Source organism: Chelonia mydas, chromosome 5 (assembly GCF_015237465.2).
Source record: "Chelonia mydas isolate rCheMyd1 chromosome 5, rCheMyd1.pri.v2, whole genome shotgun sequence".
NCBI lineage: Eukaryota > Metazoa > Chordata > Testudines > Cheloniidae > Chelonia > Chelonia mydas.
Window position 1 is genome coordinate 107,629,366 of NC_051245.2, and position 15,084 is coordinate 107,644,449.

The window sequence follows — 15,084 nt, forward strand, 5'->3', positions numbered from 1 at the left end:
CACACAGAGAAAACATGGGAGACTTTTAGTCTGCAATTCACAGAAGTATTATTCTTCTAGCAGAGGATGTGCACCAACACCACAGCCAGGCAGCATGGAGACAGCAAAAAGGTAACCACAACACAACTACCAAACAATGCCCAGAACACCAGAGGTGTAACAAAACTGGGCCTGTGAGACCAAGGACCTAAGGCCCAGAGAATCATAGAAATGTCAGACTGGAAGAGACCTTGAGAGTTCACCTAGTTCAGCCTCCTGCCTCAAGGCAGGACCAAGTATACCTAGCTCATCCCTGAGAGGCGTTTGTGTAACCAGCTTTTAAACTGCCAATGAACGGGATTCCATAACCACACTGGGAAGCCTATTCCAGTGCTTACCTATCTTTATAGTTAGAATTTTTTTCCTAATAGATGAGTGGACTTAAGGGACAACTCAGGTACTAGACCCAAGGCACCTTACACTCTTTTGGACTGCCCCATAAGGGCATAATTTGGAAATTCTCTATGTTTAAATAGTCATTAACCTCTGGAACTAGGGTCTTGGCATCATTTCTCTCCTGTTAGTACTGATAAAGAATCTTCTTTTATTTAATAGATGGTGAGGGTGTTTATTGGAAACCCATAGGCACACGTATAAATGACAAACGTGCAAAGAGATGGAGAATCAGGCCCTACTACTCAAGATTCCTCTAAATCCACCCCTCTCTGAGAAGGAGATAGTCTTAAACCCTTGGTTTTACAGGTCCAGTCTTCTGCGTGTCACCTGATGGTCATGTTGGGGCCATCTCCATCGTTAATTATTCAGCTCTTGGGCACAGGCTTCATTCAAACTGATCTTTCAGAGAATTACCAGGGTCTTCTCATCTGTTTTTTCAAGCCCTTCAGGACTTCTCTCTCCTGACCTCTGCCATACTGGGCTTTAACTGTGGCCATGTAACAGGCCCTCATGACTGACCTGTTCCTTGGCTCCTGCCTCCAAACTACTTCTGGCAAACCTATGTCTCACTCCCCATTTCTGATATATAGTGGTTAAAGGAGATCTGAATAGGAGAGGAACTTCCCTCTTTCTGGTGGTTGTATGTCAGTATGGGCATTGACATTATGTGGCAAAGAGACACTGTGCCATCTTGTGTGATGGGACATGGAACTCGAAAGAGAATGGGGACAAAAGGAATAAAAGTATCTGAAAGAGAAGTCCATGACCTTGAACAGGTCCATAGTCAAATAAGCATATCTATGCACTCAAGATAGCTGGGCTGCATCGGTAAACATCCCTTGCGCTCCCAACTTAAGAGACCACCATGGAGAACCAAGAAGAGAGATGGAAGTCACAAGGCTGTTCTGTATCCTCTGAATATTGGCTAAGGGGGGAGAAGATGATGCCTTTTCCCCTGGCTGGAAGGAACAGCAGAGGGAAAGGGGTAGACAGGATTTCTCTCCTTGCCCTTCTGGAGGGAAGGAGCAACCAACAGGGAAAGAGCTTCTGATAGAGGAAAGGAGGCAGACTGTGGACTCCCAGTTGGGACAATTCTTCTCCTTCCACCAAGTTACTGTGCTGCTCCGGTTTTATGAGCCTGCATTTCTGGTGTAAAAAAATAACAACAGATGGAGCAGTACAATCATGCTTTCTTGTGGGAGACTGGTAAATTCAGATCCAAAAGTAGGCTGTACCTAATACTCAGGTATAGATAAAGTGCATGCAGCCCAGGCAGTGTTTCAACTTATTTATAGCCTGCATCCCAAGTTTTTTCTTTGCTCTGAGGAGGCTTCCTTTGCCGAATCCCTACCTACATTAGAAATACTAACCACACCCTCCACTTACTTGACAGACTGAACCCTAATGGAGAACCCAAATTCAGCTTGGATATCAAGTTTTTAGAGTGCACAAAGCAGTCGCACACAATGACTACCAGTAATGATTGAACTATGATACTAAAACACAAGCCCCTCTATGTGAATTGAATTAACTGATTTATTAGGAGCAAAAAATAGCCAGGTGAGTTGGACTAATTAGGAATCAGATTGCTAATTGACAGCACTGGGGGATAAAAATATGAGCAGTACAGAGATGAGAGACACGATGTGTGTGTAACAACTCATAAGCTGCTGGACAGTTCAGGCTAGGAAAAAGTGATAGTGTAGTTTGGGCTGGAACAGATTCAGAAGAGAAGAGTATTGTATACTGTCCAGAGGACTTTGGTGGTTCCTTGTTCTTTTCTTCATTGTTGTTGGGAAATTGTTTGAAGCACCTTTCCTTAAGATTTTTAGTACCCCAGTTTACACTTTACTGCATTGCACTGAACCAACATGTGGGTTTAGATCGCTAGATAGAGTGCTTTATGATTGAGAGTCAAAAGAGGAATATATAAAGGGACAGTAACAGATAGTTAAAACCCCAAGTACAGATTTTTTTTTTAAATCTTTACAAGACACAATAGAAATATTTCCATGAAACCTAAGAGCATAAAAATTTAAATTAGCTTATTTCAGTGTAAACATTCCTCTGCAGTGTGCAACACCAAGTGTGCAGCCTTGTGTTTATGTACAAAAACCAGAAAGTGAAACAGCTGTGAAACTGAATGATTAGTCAGTCTGTCTTCCTTTGCTAAACTGAACACTGCAAATAGTAAACAAACAGGAGAGATTGGAGGTGATGGCTGGGGAAGTACCTTTAGACTTGTAAAGTCTTGATGTAGATTTCCACTTTTAATAATCGAAGGTGACAGTAAAAAATAAAGAATAAAAACCAAGCTTTTTTTTTTTAAAAAAAATAATCTATAGTATGAGGTTGTTTAAAATGAAAGCTTGTGGATAAATTAAAGAAGCAGGATAGGTTTTCTATATGCAGAATTGCTTTTGAGAAAGTACTTTGCAGTGATACAAATATTGTGATTTTAAACACAGTCCTTGCAACATACCTGTCTAAGCTTAGATTAGAGGAGGTTTTAGAAAGGATAACTTGTGTTTTATATTGCAGCTGTCAAGTTCTCTATTTTCATTTTACCTCCTCAAGAACTACAACAGAGTATACTAGACCACTTATTTTTTCCTCCATTAGTAGATGAACTGGCAATATTTCCGCCATTAAAACAGGATACTTGTTCCTTTCAGCATGCCGGCAATAACTGTTAACCTCCTCCATAGCCTCCTAGAATGCTGATATATTAGCATTAGATTGAGCCAATTTCCACCACTCACCCCAAATTTGTTGACAGTGACTCTCAAAGAAGAAGTATTATCTTTTCCAGTATTCACTCCTATGGCTTGACAGAGGGAAAAAAGAGGTGGCTCTAAAAGAGATTTAAGATAACTGCATAAACTTATTCTAGCAGAAACTTGTACACAGGCCTGTATCTTCCAACCATCCCTTATATAACCCTAGTCACTCAAGTATAAATCGAAGATGGCCCAGGATATAATTTTGCTTTGCTTTTGCCACCTTCCTCATCAGTTGTTGTTTATTGCCCAAACTAGGTTCACCTATGTTTTTAATTTTAGTTCACTGAGTTTGTATCTGATCTTATCTTTACAGCTTCATTAGCTTAACTCTTCTTGATTTAATATTCACATTGGGAAACATTCTGGCTCCAATGAAGTCAATGGAAGTTTTTTTCTGATGCTTTTCATTTTATTGTAACTAATGTTCTTTCCACACCACATTCTTCCTCTAATCAGTCATAACAGTCTATAGAACTTGGTAACATTAATTAACATTTTAAGCAGACATTTTCCTTCCTCGAATACTTTTAACAATACTTTTCAGTTATATAGAGCAGTGGTTCTCAAACTAGGGCCACCACTTGTTCAGCAAAAGCCCCTGACGGGCTGGGCCGGTTTGTTTACCTGCCGCATCCACAGGTTCGGCCGATCACGGCTCCCACTGGCTGCAGTTCGCCGCTCCATGCCAATGGGGGTTGCGGGAAGCGGCATGGGATGTGCTGGCCGCCCTTCCTGCAGCTCCCATTGGCCTGGAGCGGCGAACCGCGGCCAGTGGGAGCCGCGATCAGCCAAACCTGCGGATGCTGCAGGTAAACAAATTGGCTCAGCCCGCCAGGGGCTTTCCCTGGATAAGCGAGAACTAGTTGAAGAACCACTGATGATATAGAGTACTTTGCTTCTCTCTTCTTTAGTCTTATTTGATTCATAAGCTGCTCCTGATACTGTTGATCGTGGAATTCTAGCACTATACTAAAACAAAGAGACTCAAGGTGCTCAGTGAGATGTAAAGCACTTTGAGATATTCAGAGGAGAGATGGTATATCAAAAAAAGGACTACTACTCTGATGTATTATATCTTTTACCTGTATGCATCCCCAAGAATGTTACTTCTGAGCTAATCCTTTGGACTTGATCTTGTTTGGGTAGATTCCACCCCAGGGCTTTCAGGATCTCTCCTGTAGTACAAGTTTTTTCCTGTACTACTGGCTGACACATCCTCACCATTCAGTTCTAATACTGCTTTTTTTAATGTTTTAAACTAGACATCATAAAACCTTTGTAACTTCATCAGTGTTGGCTTCTTATTTGCTTGGTACCATACAGCATTTAGTCTTACTGGTTTTTTCTGTGTGTTTTAATGATAAACCCCACTGTTTAGCCTCATGTCAAAAACAAAACAAAACATAGGGGTTGATATAGCGGGTATTTTTCAAATCTTATAGTTTATTGTTTAGATTCATAAAATTCTTCTTTTGATTGATGAATGATTAGGTCTTTGCTGTTTTAGCTTAGAAATACTCAGGGTCTGTAGCCTGTACTGACTATGCTATGGCTGAGATGATAGAGCATGCTTTGGTTACTATAGAAGTACAATGTGTTATTGTACAGTTTCTGAGATACGCCCCTACATAAACTCCAGCTTCTGCAAAGTTCTAAAAGCAGCAGCCTTACTCATGCCACATTACACACACAGGCAACCCATTCAGTTCCATTGCATTTGGTTTGCAAGAACACACTTTTGACTTTCAAAACACACCAACATGGAACATCTGCCTCCTAGGCCTGTTGTGTAACTATGTGCCAACTTGTCACCTCCTGGGATCTTCCACTGCTGACCTAAGGCCTGACAACTTCTCATACTTATTTGAAGTTCTTTACATAGCATCCTTTCAGCTGTTGTGCTGGAAGATTGAACTGAGTGTCGTCCGTGGAGGGACAACTCTTACGGTCTCCTTCTGATTTTAGATCAGAGCTCATGTCTCACTGATCCCTTTGGCTTAAACTGATTGGCTGAGCGATGCCATTAGCATTTGTGAAGCTGCCTTGGCTGGCCCATTTGAAAGGTGCTATATAAGCACAATGTGTATTGCATGTATAAGTAAACCGTGTCAGAGTTATTTCTCTGTAGGGATGAACACATTGGTTTTTAATTGTTGATTTTAATGGATCAGAATAAAATATAGTTCTCTTTTATTTGATCTCTGTCCCCTAGTGAGCTTTCTTTTTTCTTTCTTTTTATCAGTGTGACAGTTTCCTCTTTAGACTTTTAATTATCTCTACCAGGACCCCCTGTATTACCAATGGTTGTGGCAGTTTATCACTGTGAGACTTAATCCAGCTAGTGGTGCCCAACCTATAGGAAGTCTTGTAAACAGGATTAATTAAAAAAAAAAAAAACCTAAAAGGTGTTGGTTGGGGATGATGCAGGAATGTCCTGGAATAATCAAATGGTTGAAATTCATGCCACTAAAGCGGGCCACCCAAGGCCCTGTACACTGCTCAAGCCTTATGTTAAAGGCAAAATGGTACATGAAGCCTTTTGTGGTCCTCAGTTATATTGGGGTGAATAGTACAAGAACAAAACCAGCACAATGATTTGATTAATTTCCCATTCATTAGTGATAACCTTCACTAACATTCATTATAGATTTCCTCAGCTAACGGGGGTGTCATGATATATAGTATCACAGTCCATTTTGAACAGGATACATTTATTAAAGAAAACATCTATAATTACAGACAGCCAGACTTCCACACAGCTTGAGTTCCAATTTTGTCTCCCTTCTTTATCAGGGATCATGTCCTGTGTGGAACTCTAGTCAGTGCACAGAGACATCTAGGGGCTGAATAATATACTGCAAACAAGCACAGTTATGGAGAGGAGACCCACTATCAAGTTCAGGCTTCATGTCCTTCCCTCTAAGGCCACACACAACTCTGCCCCAGCCTATATCTTGCATCTTGATTTTTACCATACCCTCCCTCATCCCACGCACTCCACCAACAATGCCATTCTTCCTAACCTTCTCCCATTGACACCCCCACCCCACATCTAATTCTATTACACACCCTAGGCATTAAACAATGTCCTAATTGTGACCAGAAGGCCTCCTCCAGCTCCTCATTTAAAATTCCTCCTAACACTAATCCAGAGTGGTCAAAAACCCTCTCTATCCCCACATAAGATACTTGTAAAAGGGGAGTTGTGAGGGTGAAGTTATACAAAATCTTTTTTGAAAGTTTTACTTACATCGATACCATCAAGATGTGACCATAATGAGTCAAAGCAACCACATTGTCTTACTAAGGATTCTTGTTCCCTTTTTCCCCTCCTGCCCCCCAATCTTATTTGTCCTCAAATCGATGCATCAGCTCCAATATAGAATAGATTGTAAGGTCCTTGGGGCAGGGATCATGTTTTAGTTTATTTTAGAAAGCACCTAACACACATTAATCCCAGTAGAAAACCAAAGCATCTCTTAGATAAGGTGGTGTTTATAAGGCATACCTGGAATGCTGAACTTTTTTAACCAAATCATTTCGGGGAGATGTGGGGGAAGGGACACAACATAAAACAAAACAAGCTATTGAAAGTGAAGATAGTCCAACCTGCAAGAAAAAGATCCTCCGCTTACTGGCATGACCTGGAGTACCTCCACTGCAGAAAGAACTTGATAAAATAAGTTCCAGATCAGATTTCTACAATTCATTATTTTAACCCATGCTTAATGTCTTTGTAAGTAATGTTTCCTCTTCCACAAAAGCCTTTTGTACCTTTTTTCTACAGATCTACAGTATTTCATCCTTCTCTGCATTGCACACTCACTTTCCTTCTCCACACCACCTTTCTAGGTGCACTGCAGAGCATCCTAGCTGCACTGCCAGAGATCAAACACACACAGCCTGTGACGACTGGATTCTTTCTTCTGTCCAGGACAGAATGTATGAAGAACTCTCCATGCTGAGCACATAACGGATTGAACACTAGTATTAACAATATCCCCCTACAATCTTGATGAATATAGAAAGAAAAGCCTTTTGACAGACAAATTCCTTTTGTTTGGGAAATATTATTTGCTCCATTCTTTGCTGAAGATGCTCAGCAAATCAAATTGGTGAAAGAAAACACCAGGCAGAAGATTTCTCCCAAACAATTAAAGTACTGGGTCCCATAAATCCCCTGTTTGGTGCCTACTTTTGGTGTATGAATATCAATACTTTCTAACATATAAGAATCAGGACTTCAGGATACTTCCCACACAGGGCACTACTCAAATTTCCGTTGTGTGTTCTCATCGCCTCAAATGAAGAGCAAAATTTTTAAATAAAGCAATGTCTGTTTTTTTCTTAATTTTGTTGTCTCCCTTATTTTCACCACTGTTTCTAATCACATGTAGGTCACAAGATCATATTCGTTAGAAAGAGCTCTTTTCTAATTGATTATATATTTCATCCCGCTGGCAATGCAGGAAAAACTAGCCTTCCCCAAGCCTCCATGGTATAAGTATAAAAAACGTACATTCACATTCCTCCTGTCTTATAGAATTTTTTTTTAAAGACACAAGAACTTAGTGATATTCAATGGAATTCAGCTGTAAGAAAGGAAAATCCCAGTAGGATGAGAGGAATTTTAAAGCTACATTTGTACAGTGGTTACCAACGTTGAAAATAAGAAATAAAAGTAAACATGCTAACTCTATGGCTTTTGTTGGTGAATGCTGAATGTGTAATGGCAACCGCTGTGTTGGTTAGTGCACTTACATTACACTTGACTTTAGCCAAAAGGTGAAACAGATCTCTGCTCAAAACCAACGTATTCCCCTTTTTTCAGGCTCATCACCATTTAAGCAGTCCTTTTTACATTTTCTGAGCTCAATTTGCCTTTTCCACATGCAACCAGATCGTCATAAAGTGGAACACCAACACTTTCCACTCTTTTCCTCTTCCCGCATTTGCAGCATAATCCCAGTGTCTCTTTTTTCGCTCAACTTCCCGTAGTTAGGTCCAAAAATTGACAAACCTCTAATTAGAGCTTCCCCTTTTGAAATCTGAGTAAACAGAATGCTCATAAAGATGTGCCACTAGCAGCTCTGGGCCAGCCACAGTTATGCGCTGGGAAAACTTTTTCACACAGATCAGTCAGTCATTGCAGCCCAATCCTTATTTGTAAAAATTGGTGCAATTTCATGATTTAACTACTTGATTTTTGTTTGTACTGTGGTAATATTTAGATGCCCCACTCAGAATAGGGCCACACTTGAGTAATAAGAGACAGTCCTTTGCCCCAAATACCTTACAACCTCATGGACCCTGTGGTGGTCATGTTATATTTACAGATGAAAATTACTTTGGGCATCGTTTATGAAGCAAGTCAGAATTTAAGATCACATCTTTAGAAACAAGGCGTTAATATGCTGCCAGCTCTCCCCCAAATCTCGAATTAAGGCTATTTAACAGCTGCTACCAAACTAAAAATAATGCAAGGAAAAAGTCATTTTGGGCACAATGTTGCATTTGTTGGGGTTCTGAGAATCCAACCAATCATCAAGTTATTTTAAATGTTTACAAACTGAGTTTTATTTCAAAGGGGATGTGTCGAGGGCAGAATTGTGAACTGTGAAGATACCTATAGATTGGAACTAAGAAAGTTTACAGTATCTTCTTAGTTGTGGATGTGTTTTAAAAATATGACTGAAAATATTAAATCAAGGGTGTTTAAAACAGCTTAACAAATGATCAGAGGTTTCAATACATGTTTAACTATAGAGTCCAACAGGTCAATAACGTATTTATAACCATCTGTAACAGCATCTCTAAACACATAAGCAAGTTACAAATATTCATAGTACAACATTTATTAACCCTATATACATTAATTATGACTGTACCCTTAATGTGAAGTGACCGTTTTTCATTTCATTACTTCAAACTGGATCACTAAGATCAGTTCCATTTTCCAATGAATTGTATACAGTGTATGACATTTTTTACTAACTATCAGAGTGGGGCCAGAGAGGGCAAAGGACTTGATTATATCAGAGAGGAAAGTTAGCCCCATGATTAGGGCAGCAGCCAGGAGCTTGGGAGGTCCACGCTCTGCCAAAGACTTCCTGTGTGACCTAGGGCAAGTCTCTTAATCTTGAGGACCCCTCAAGCTAGGGTTAGGATTCCAGGAGGTTAACCTACCACAGATAAAATAAGGGTTCTTGGAGGTTTGCCAGCTGAGTAAGGGTTAGGGTTCTGGGAGATACACCTCCTGGATCAAAGATTAGGGTTCATAGAGGTTGGTCCCCCCGAGCAAAAGTTAGGGTTCTGGGAAGAAAGCTTTCTCAAGATAGGGTTTGGGTTCTGGGAAGTAGGCCCACTCAGGCTAGAGTTAACATTCTCGCACATCTGTCTCCTGGGTCTAGGTTAGGTTTCTGGGATGTAGGCCTCCCAGGGTTAGGGTTATAGGAGTTTGTACCCTACCCACCCCCCCGGGCTAGGGTTACAGTTCTAGGAAGTTCCCTTCTCAAGTAGGGTTAGGGTTGGAACTCCCAGCTAGGATTAGGATTCTGGTCATTAGTCCCTCGGGGCTACAGTTAGAGTTCTAGGAGGAAGGTCTTGCCATGCTTGAGTTAGGGTACTCAGAGGTACCCTGCCCCAAGGGCCACAGTTAAAATTTTAGGAAGTAGGCCCTGCAGAGCGAAGTTTAGGCTTCTGGGAGGAACATCTCCCAGTGATAGAGTTAGGGTTCTGGGAGGTAGGCCCCCATTGGGCTACTGTTAGCATTGTAGGACGTAAGCTCATCTGAGTTAGGGTTAGGGTTTTTGTAGGTAGGCAAGGATTATGATTCTGGGAGGAAGGCCTTCCTGAGCTAGGGTTAGGGTTCTGGGATGTAGGACCATCCCCTATAAGCGTAGGTTTCTAGGACATAGGCCTATGATGTGGTAGAGTTAGGATTTTGGTCCCCTAGGGCAAGGGTTAGGGTTCTAAGATGTTGGACCCCCCCAGCTAGTGTTAGAGTTGTGTAAAATAGGCCTCCCCCAGCTAGGCTTAGAGTTCTAGACGGTAAAATTACAGCGTTAGGCTTGAACAAGGTTCACCTCCCCAGGCTAGTTTAAAGTTCTAGGGTTTATGTCTGCCCAGAGTAGAACTAGGGTTGTAATTGATCCCCCTGATTAAGGCGCTAGAAGTTTGATCCTGCTGAGCTAGATTAAGGTTCTGGGACATAGGCTTTCCTCAGGCAAGGGTTAGGGTTCTAGGAAGTAGATACCCTCAGACTGGGGATAGTGTTCGAGGAGGAAGGATTCCTCTAGGTAGGGTTATGGTTGTAGAAGGAAGGCATCTTCAAGGTTGCTCCCTAAAGGCTAGGGTAGGGATATAAGATAGGTCTTCCTGACATAGGGTTAACATTCTAGGTGATAGGCCTCCCTGACCTAGGTTAGGGTTTTAAGAGGTTGCTCCCTCTGGGCTAGGATTAGGGTTCTTGGAGGCTGACACACATCCCCTTGGCTAGAGCTAGGGTTCTAGAAGACTGGCCTCCCCAGTCTAGCATTAAGGTTCTAGGAGATTGGGCCCTCCAAGTTAGGTTCTGAGGGCTAGGTCTCCCCAAACTAGGGTGAGGATTATAGGAGGAAGGCCCCCCTGGGCTAGGGCTAGGGTCTGGATGTAGTTCCTCCCAGGCTAGGGTTAGGGCTGTGGGAGGCAAGCCTTCCTGAAATAGCATTAGGGTTCTAGGAGTTGGGTTCCCCAAGCTTTGGTTAAGGTCGTAGGAGGTTGCTCCTGCCAGGCTACGATTAGGATTCTAGAAGGTAGCCGCCGCTACCCCCCAGGCTAGGGTAAGGGTTCTACATGGTTGTACCCCCAGTCTAGGTTAAGTTATAGGAGAAAAGCCTCCCTGAGATTGCGTTAGGGCTGTAGAAGGAAGGCCTCCTGGAACTAGGGTTAGGGTTCTAGTAGGCAGGCCTCTCCTGGGCTGGGGTTAGGGTTTGGATTCTGAGAGTTTGGTCCCTCTGGGCTAGGGTTAGGGTTCTGCGAGGTAGGCATCCCATTGGCGAGGATTAGAGTTCTACGAGGTAGGACTCTCCTGTGCTGAGATTAGGATGCTATGCAGTAGGCTTCCCCCAGGCTAGAATTAAGGTTCTAGGAGGTATGTCCTCCCAAGCCAGGGTGAGGTTTCTAATAGGTAGATCCTCAGAGTGGGGTAGGGTCATAGTAGTTTGGACCTCCTGAGTGAGGGTTAGGGTTCTGAGATAGTAGTTTGTCCCCCTCTGAGGTCAGATCATATTTCTAGGAGGTAGGCCCCATGGTCAAGGACTAGGATTTTGTGAGGTAGGCCTTCCCAAGCTAGGGTTAGGTTTCTAAGAGGTAGGCTCCCTCTTGAGCTAGGGTTAGGGTTTTGGGAGGAAGTCCCCCCCCAAAAAAGCTTGGGTTAGGGTTCTGGGAGGAAGGCCTCCCAGGGAAGGGTTAGTATTCTAGGAAGCAGGTCTCCCTGAAGTTTGAATATGGCTCTAGGAGGTAGGACCCCCTGTATGAGGGTTGGGGTTCTGGGAGATAGTCCCACCAAGTGTAGGATTACTGTTCTTGGATGTTTGCACCTCCAAGCCAGGGTTAGGGTTCTAGAAGACCGGCCTCCCCAGGTTAGGTTTAGGATTCTGGGAGGTAGGCCTCCCAAGCTAGGACTAAGAGTCTGGGCTGTAGGCACCCCCCCCCTCCACCCCCAGGCTCAGTTGAGGGGTCCAAGAGGAAGGCTTATCCAGGCTAGCATTAGGGGTCCAGGAAGTAGGCCTACTTCCCCCATCCAACCACAAGCCAGGGGAGGGTCCCAGGAGGTAGCCCTACCAGGATGTGAGCCACGGTGAGGGTGCTAGGCTTTAGGGTCTGAGAACAAGGAATCCGCAAGCTCGGGTTAGGGTTCCAGGAGAGAACAGAAGCCCCCCCGCCCACACACACACCACTGTGGGTCAGGGTTAGGATTCTGGGATGGAAAGTCTCCCCAGGCCAGGGGTCCAGGGGGCTGGGTTACTGGATGATAAGAAGCCAACCTCCCAGGCATTAGGGGGCTGGGTTACTGGATGATAAGAAGCCAACCTCCCAGGCCAAGGTTGCTATCCCCCCCCCCAGAACAGGAACAATCCTTTAGTTTTTATCATCTGTGGCTGATTCACTGCTCCAACAGAGTGCTGTTAGGTAAAGAACATGAAATACTGGCATGTTGAGAGAACAGTATGCCACATGCTATAATAAACACAGGTCAGTCAATGACAGCAATGTTTTCCACATGGCTCCCAGTCACATACAGGTATAATCTAATGCATCTACACAACACATTTTTACTGCTTTAAAACTCTGTCCCCCAATCTTGTGTCGCCTGCAACTGCAGGTGTCACAGCATGTCTCAGCAGGCAGTGCTAAAAATGTAATAGGGTGTAACCTGAATGGAGAAATTTACTGTAGTAGCACTGCCTACCAAGTTTGGCTTCAGGCTACCTTCGGACTCCATTTTCCGTCACTCAGGGTGGATCTCCTGGTCTCCCAAGAAAGGACTCACTGCTAAACACAAGCCTCCTTCTGGGCTGAGCTTTTAATTTCTGACATAAGCTTAGGCAAGACATCTAAATTCAAGCTTCTCCAGCCATCCTGGGTTATCCCCCTGGGGCTTTCCCCCTTGCCCCTTGGTGCTGAACAGAGAACACTCACCATTCCCAACAATCCCCCTTCATCAAGGCCTACTGCTGCAGGAGCCCATCTCCCTCCTGTACTCTCTCAGCCCTTTGTAAGTATGACCTTACCCCTTCCAAGCTAGGTCTGATAATTGAACAGGGCTTTCTGGCCTCAGGCCCCCTGCCCTTCCAAGGTACAGGCCACCCTCTTTCATTTACATTTGGTGGGACTTTAACTGAGGCATGGAAGGAAGCTTTGCCTTTAAAAAAAAAAAAAAAAAAAAAAGAGGGTGTCACATTAATAGAGCTTTTTTGCACTTAAATAACTTTTCAGTTTTGGAAGCATCAATAAAAATACCCTGCACTACAGCAGAAAATGATCAAGTCCTGCAGTGTTAACTCTGATAAAACTTTGGTGGTCTTCAGTGTGAGTTTTGACTTAAGAACTACAAGATCTGATCCTAAATTGCCATTACTACCGCTTCAATTTATTGTAATACAACTACGCAGTGTTACAAATTGAAGTTATAAAACACAGATCTCAAATCTTTTATATCCACCTTTTGTATCTCACATGCTATGGGTGAGCAAGAGACACATCCAAGGGGCTAAAATGTTTTCACTTGTATTTGAACTTACCACTTTTCCTGAGTCTCCCTCACTGTAGTTCACATCTGATGAAGCACTTATTTTAACAAACAACATACCTCCAAATTGCATTTGTCAGACACTGACAAATGCAGACACACCTCTTCACATATACCTCCCATTTGACAGGATGACAGACTAAAGAGTATTTTTAATTGAAACTACATATAAAACTTCAAAGTGGAATGACCAAAGTCACTCTAATCAATTTAAGGTCCTTTTGGAAATGGTACACGAGCTCTCAGGGGGTTGGTATTTTGAAGAATCAGTGATGCCACTCATACACAAGAGAAGCAGTTACAGCAAACTAATGTTAGCTGTACAACCAAATCAGGTTCACCTCTAAGCAGAAGTGTAGTGGTTCCGAGGTCTTGTCTCCACTAGAAAGTTATACTGTATTGCTTTAACTAAAGTGGTATAGCTAAAGCAGTACAAGCCCCCTAGCCTGGACCTAGTAATAACAGGATAAAAGGTGCTTTATAGGGGTATTCCCATGTATGGAGGGGAATGCATATACTGGTCTGAGGAAGTTTTGTACAGATATAACTACATCCTCACTAAGGCTCTTACTGGTATAACTAGATCAGTTAAAAAAAAGAACCCCACATCCCCAACTGCAAACATTATACCAGTAAAACTTTCAAGTGTAGACCAAACCTAAGAGATACTCCATTAACTGAGTGATAACCAGCAGTCAGGGAAAACAAAATTAATAGCTTGGAGAGAAGTATTATTAACCCACAAACCCCAACAACTCATTTTTTCAACAAGAGGTCAGGCTCCAAGACTCCAGTTCTCAGCCAGCTCCCTCACCCACATACACACAGAAAGTCAGTAGGAATAGGAAGAAGGAGTCTTTTGAGAAAAGGAATCAAAGAAGGAGCAATGTGTCCCTTGATTTTCCATGTATTTATTTATTATAGCATTAGGGGTGAAGCAACTCGGAACTTTTCTTCCCCCCCAAGTGTAAGCCTTATTGATAATAATACATACACATGTTCCTCCTCCTACCAAAACAGACTCTTACTAGGTTTCCATGAGATGATGGTAACACATTTATTACTCCTGTTACTTTATTTGTTTAGAAAAGCAATAAACCACTCCCAAAGAACACTTAGAACTTACCAACCTCTTTTCCTTCTCAGCATACACCACACAACCAATCACTAACATTTCCTAAGAACAGCAAAACCTCTCCAAGTGGCCCGACAGCCACTTGGTGAAGCAGCAGACCCACATTGTTATTAAATGATTTCACCTGTGAAGGAACTAGAAAGCCAGCACAATCCCCTCTGAATACTGAAGAAGTTGCTGGGGGTAAAGGTACTGTTATAAATGGAAAAATCACAAAGTGTAACCACTTGAATTTGTTCTCCAAAATGTTGTTAGTGTATTACATAGCAACAAAAGACTGCTTCCAAGATCAAGGCTGTGTTGTGCTAGCTGTAGTATAAAAATGTAGGAAAACAGAGTTCCTACCTTGAGGAACTTATGTGAAACAAAAAATATAGATTGCAAGGAATGACAAGGGAACCTGTAGCTTTCTGTTCCCAGCTACTAGAAAAGCTCTTATT

General features: G+C 42.6%; 1 protein-coding gene across 3 annotated transcripts in view; it reads right to left on the reverse strand.

Annotated features, from left to right (window-relative positions):
- The window catches only part of BNC2 (basonuclin 2), a 429,551-nt gene extending 414,742 nt beyond the window's left edge, over nucleotides 1-14,809 (reverse strand). For 2 of the 3 annotated variants that reach the window (XM_043547732.1, XM_043547735.1), the window contains exon 1: nucleotides 14,636-14,809. The gene's annotated coding sequence lies outside the window, so the exon portion shown is untranslated. The remainder of the gene's footprint in view (nucleotides 1-14,635) is intronic. The other variant, XM_043547733.1, reaches the window with a different exon arrangement.
- Between the last annotated feature and the right edge of the window lie 275 nt (nucleotides 14,810-15,084).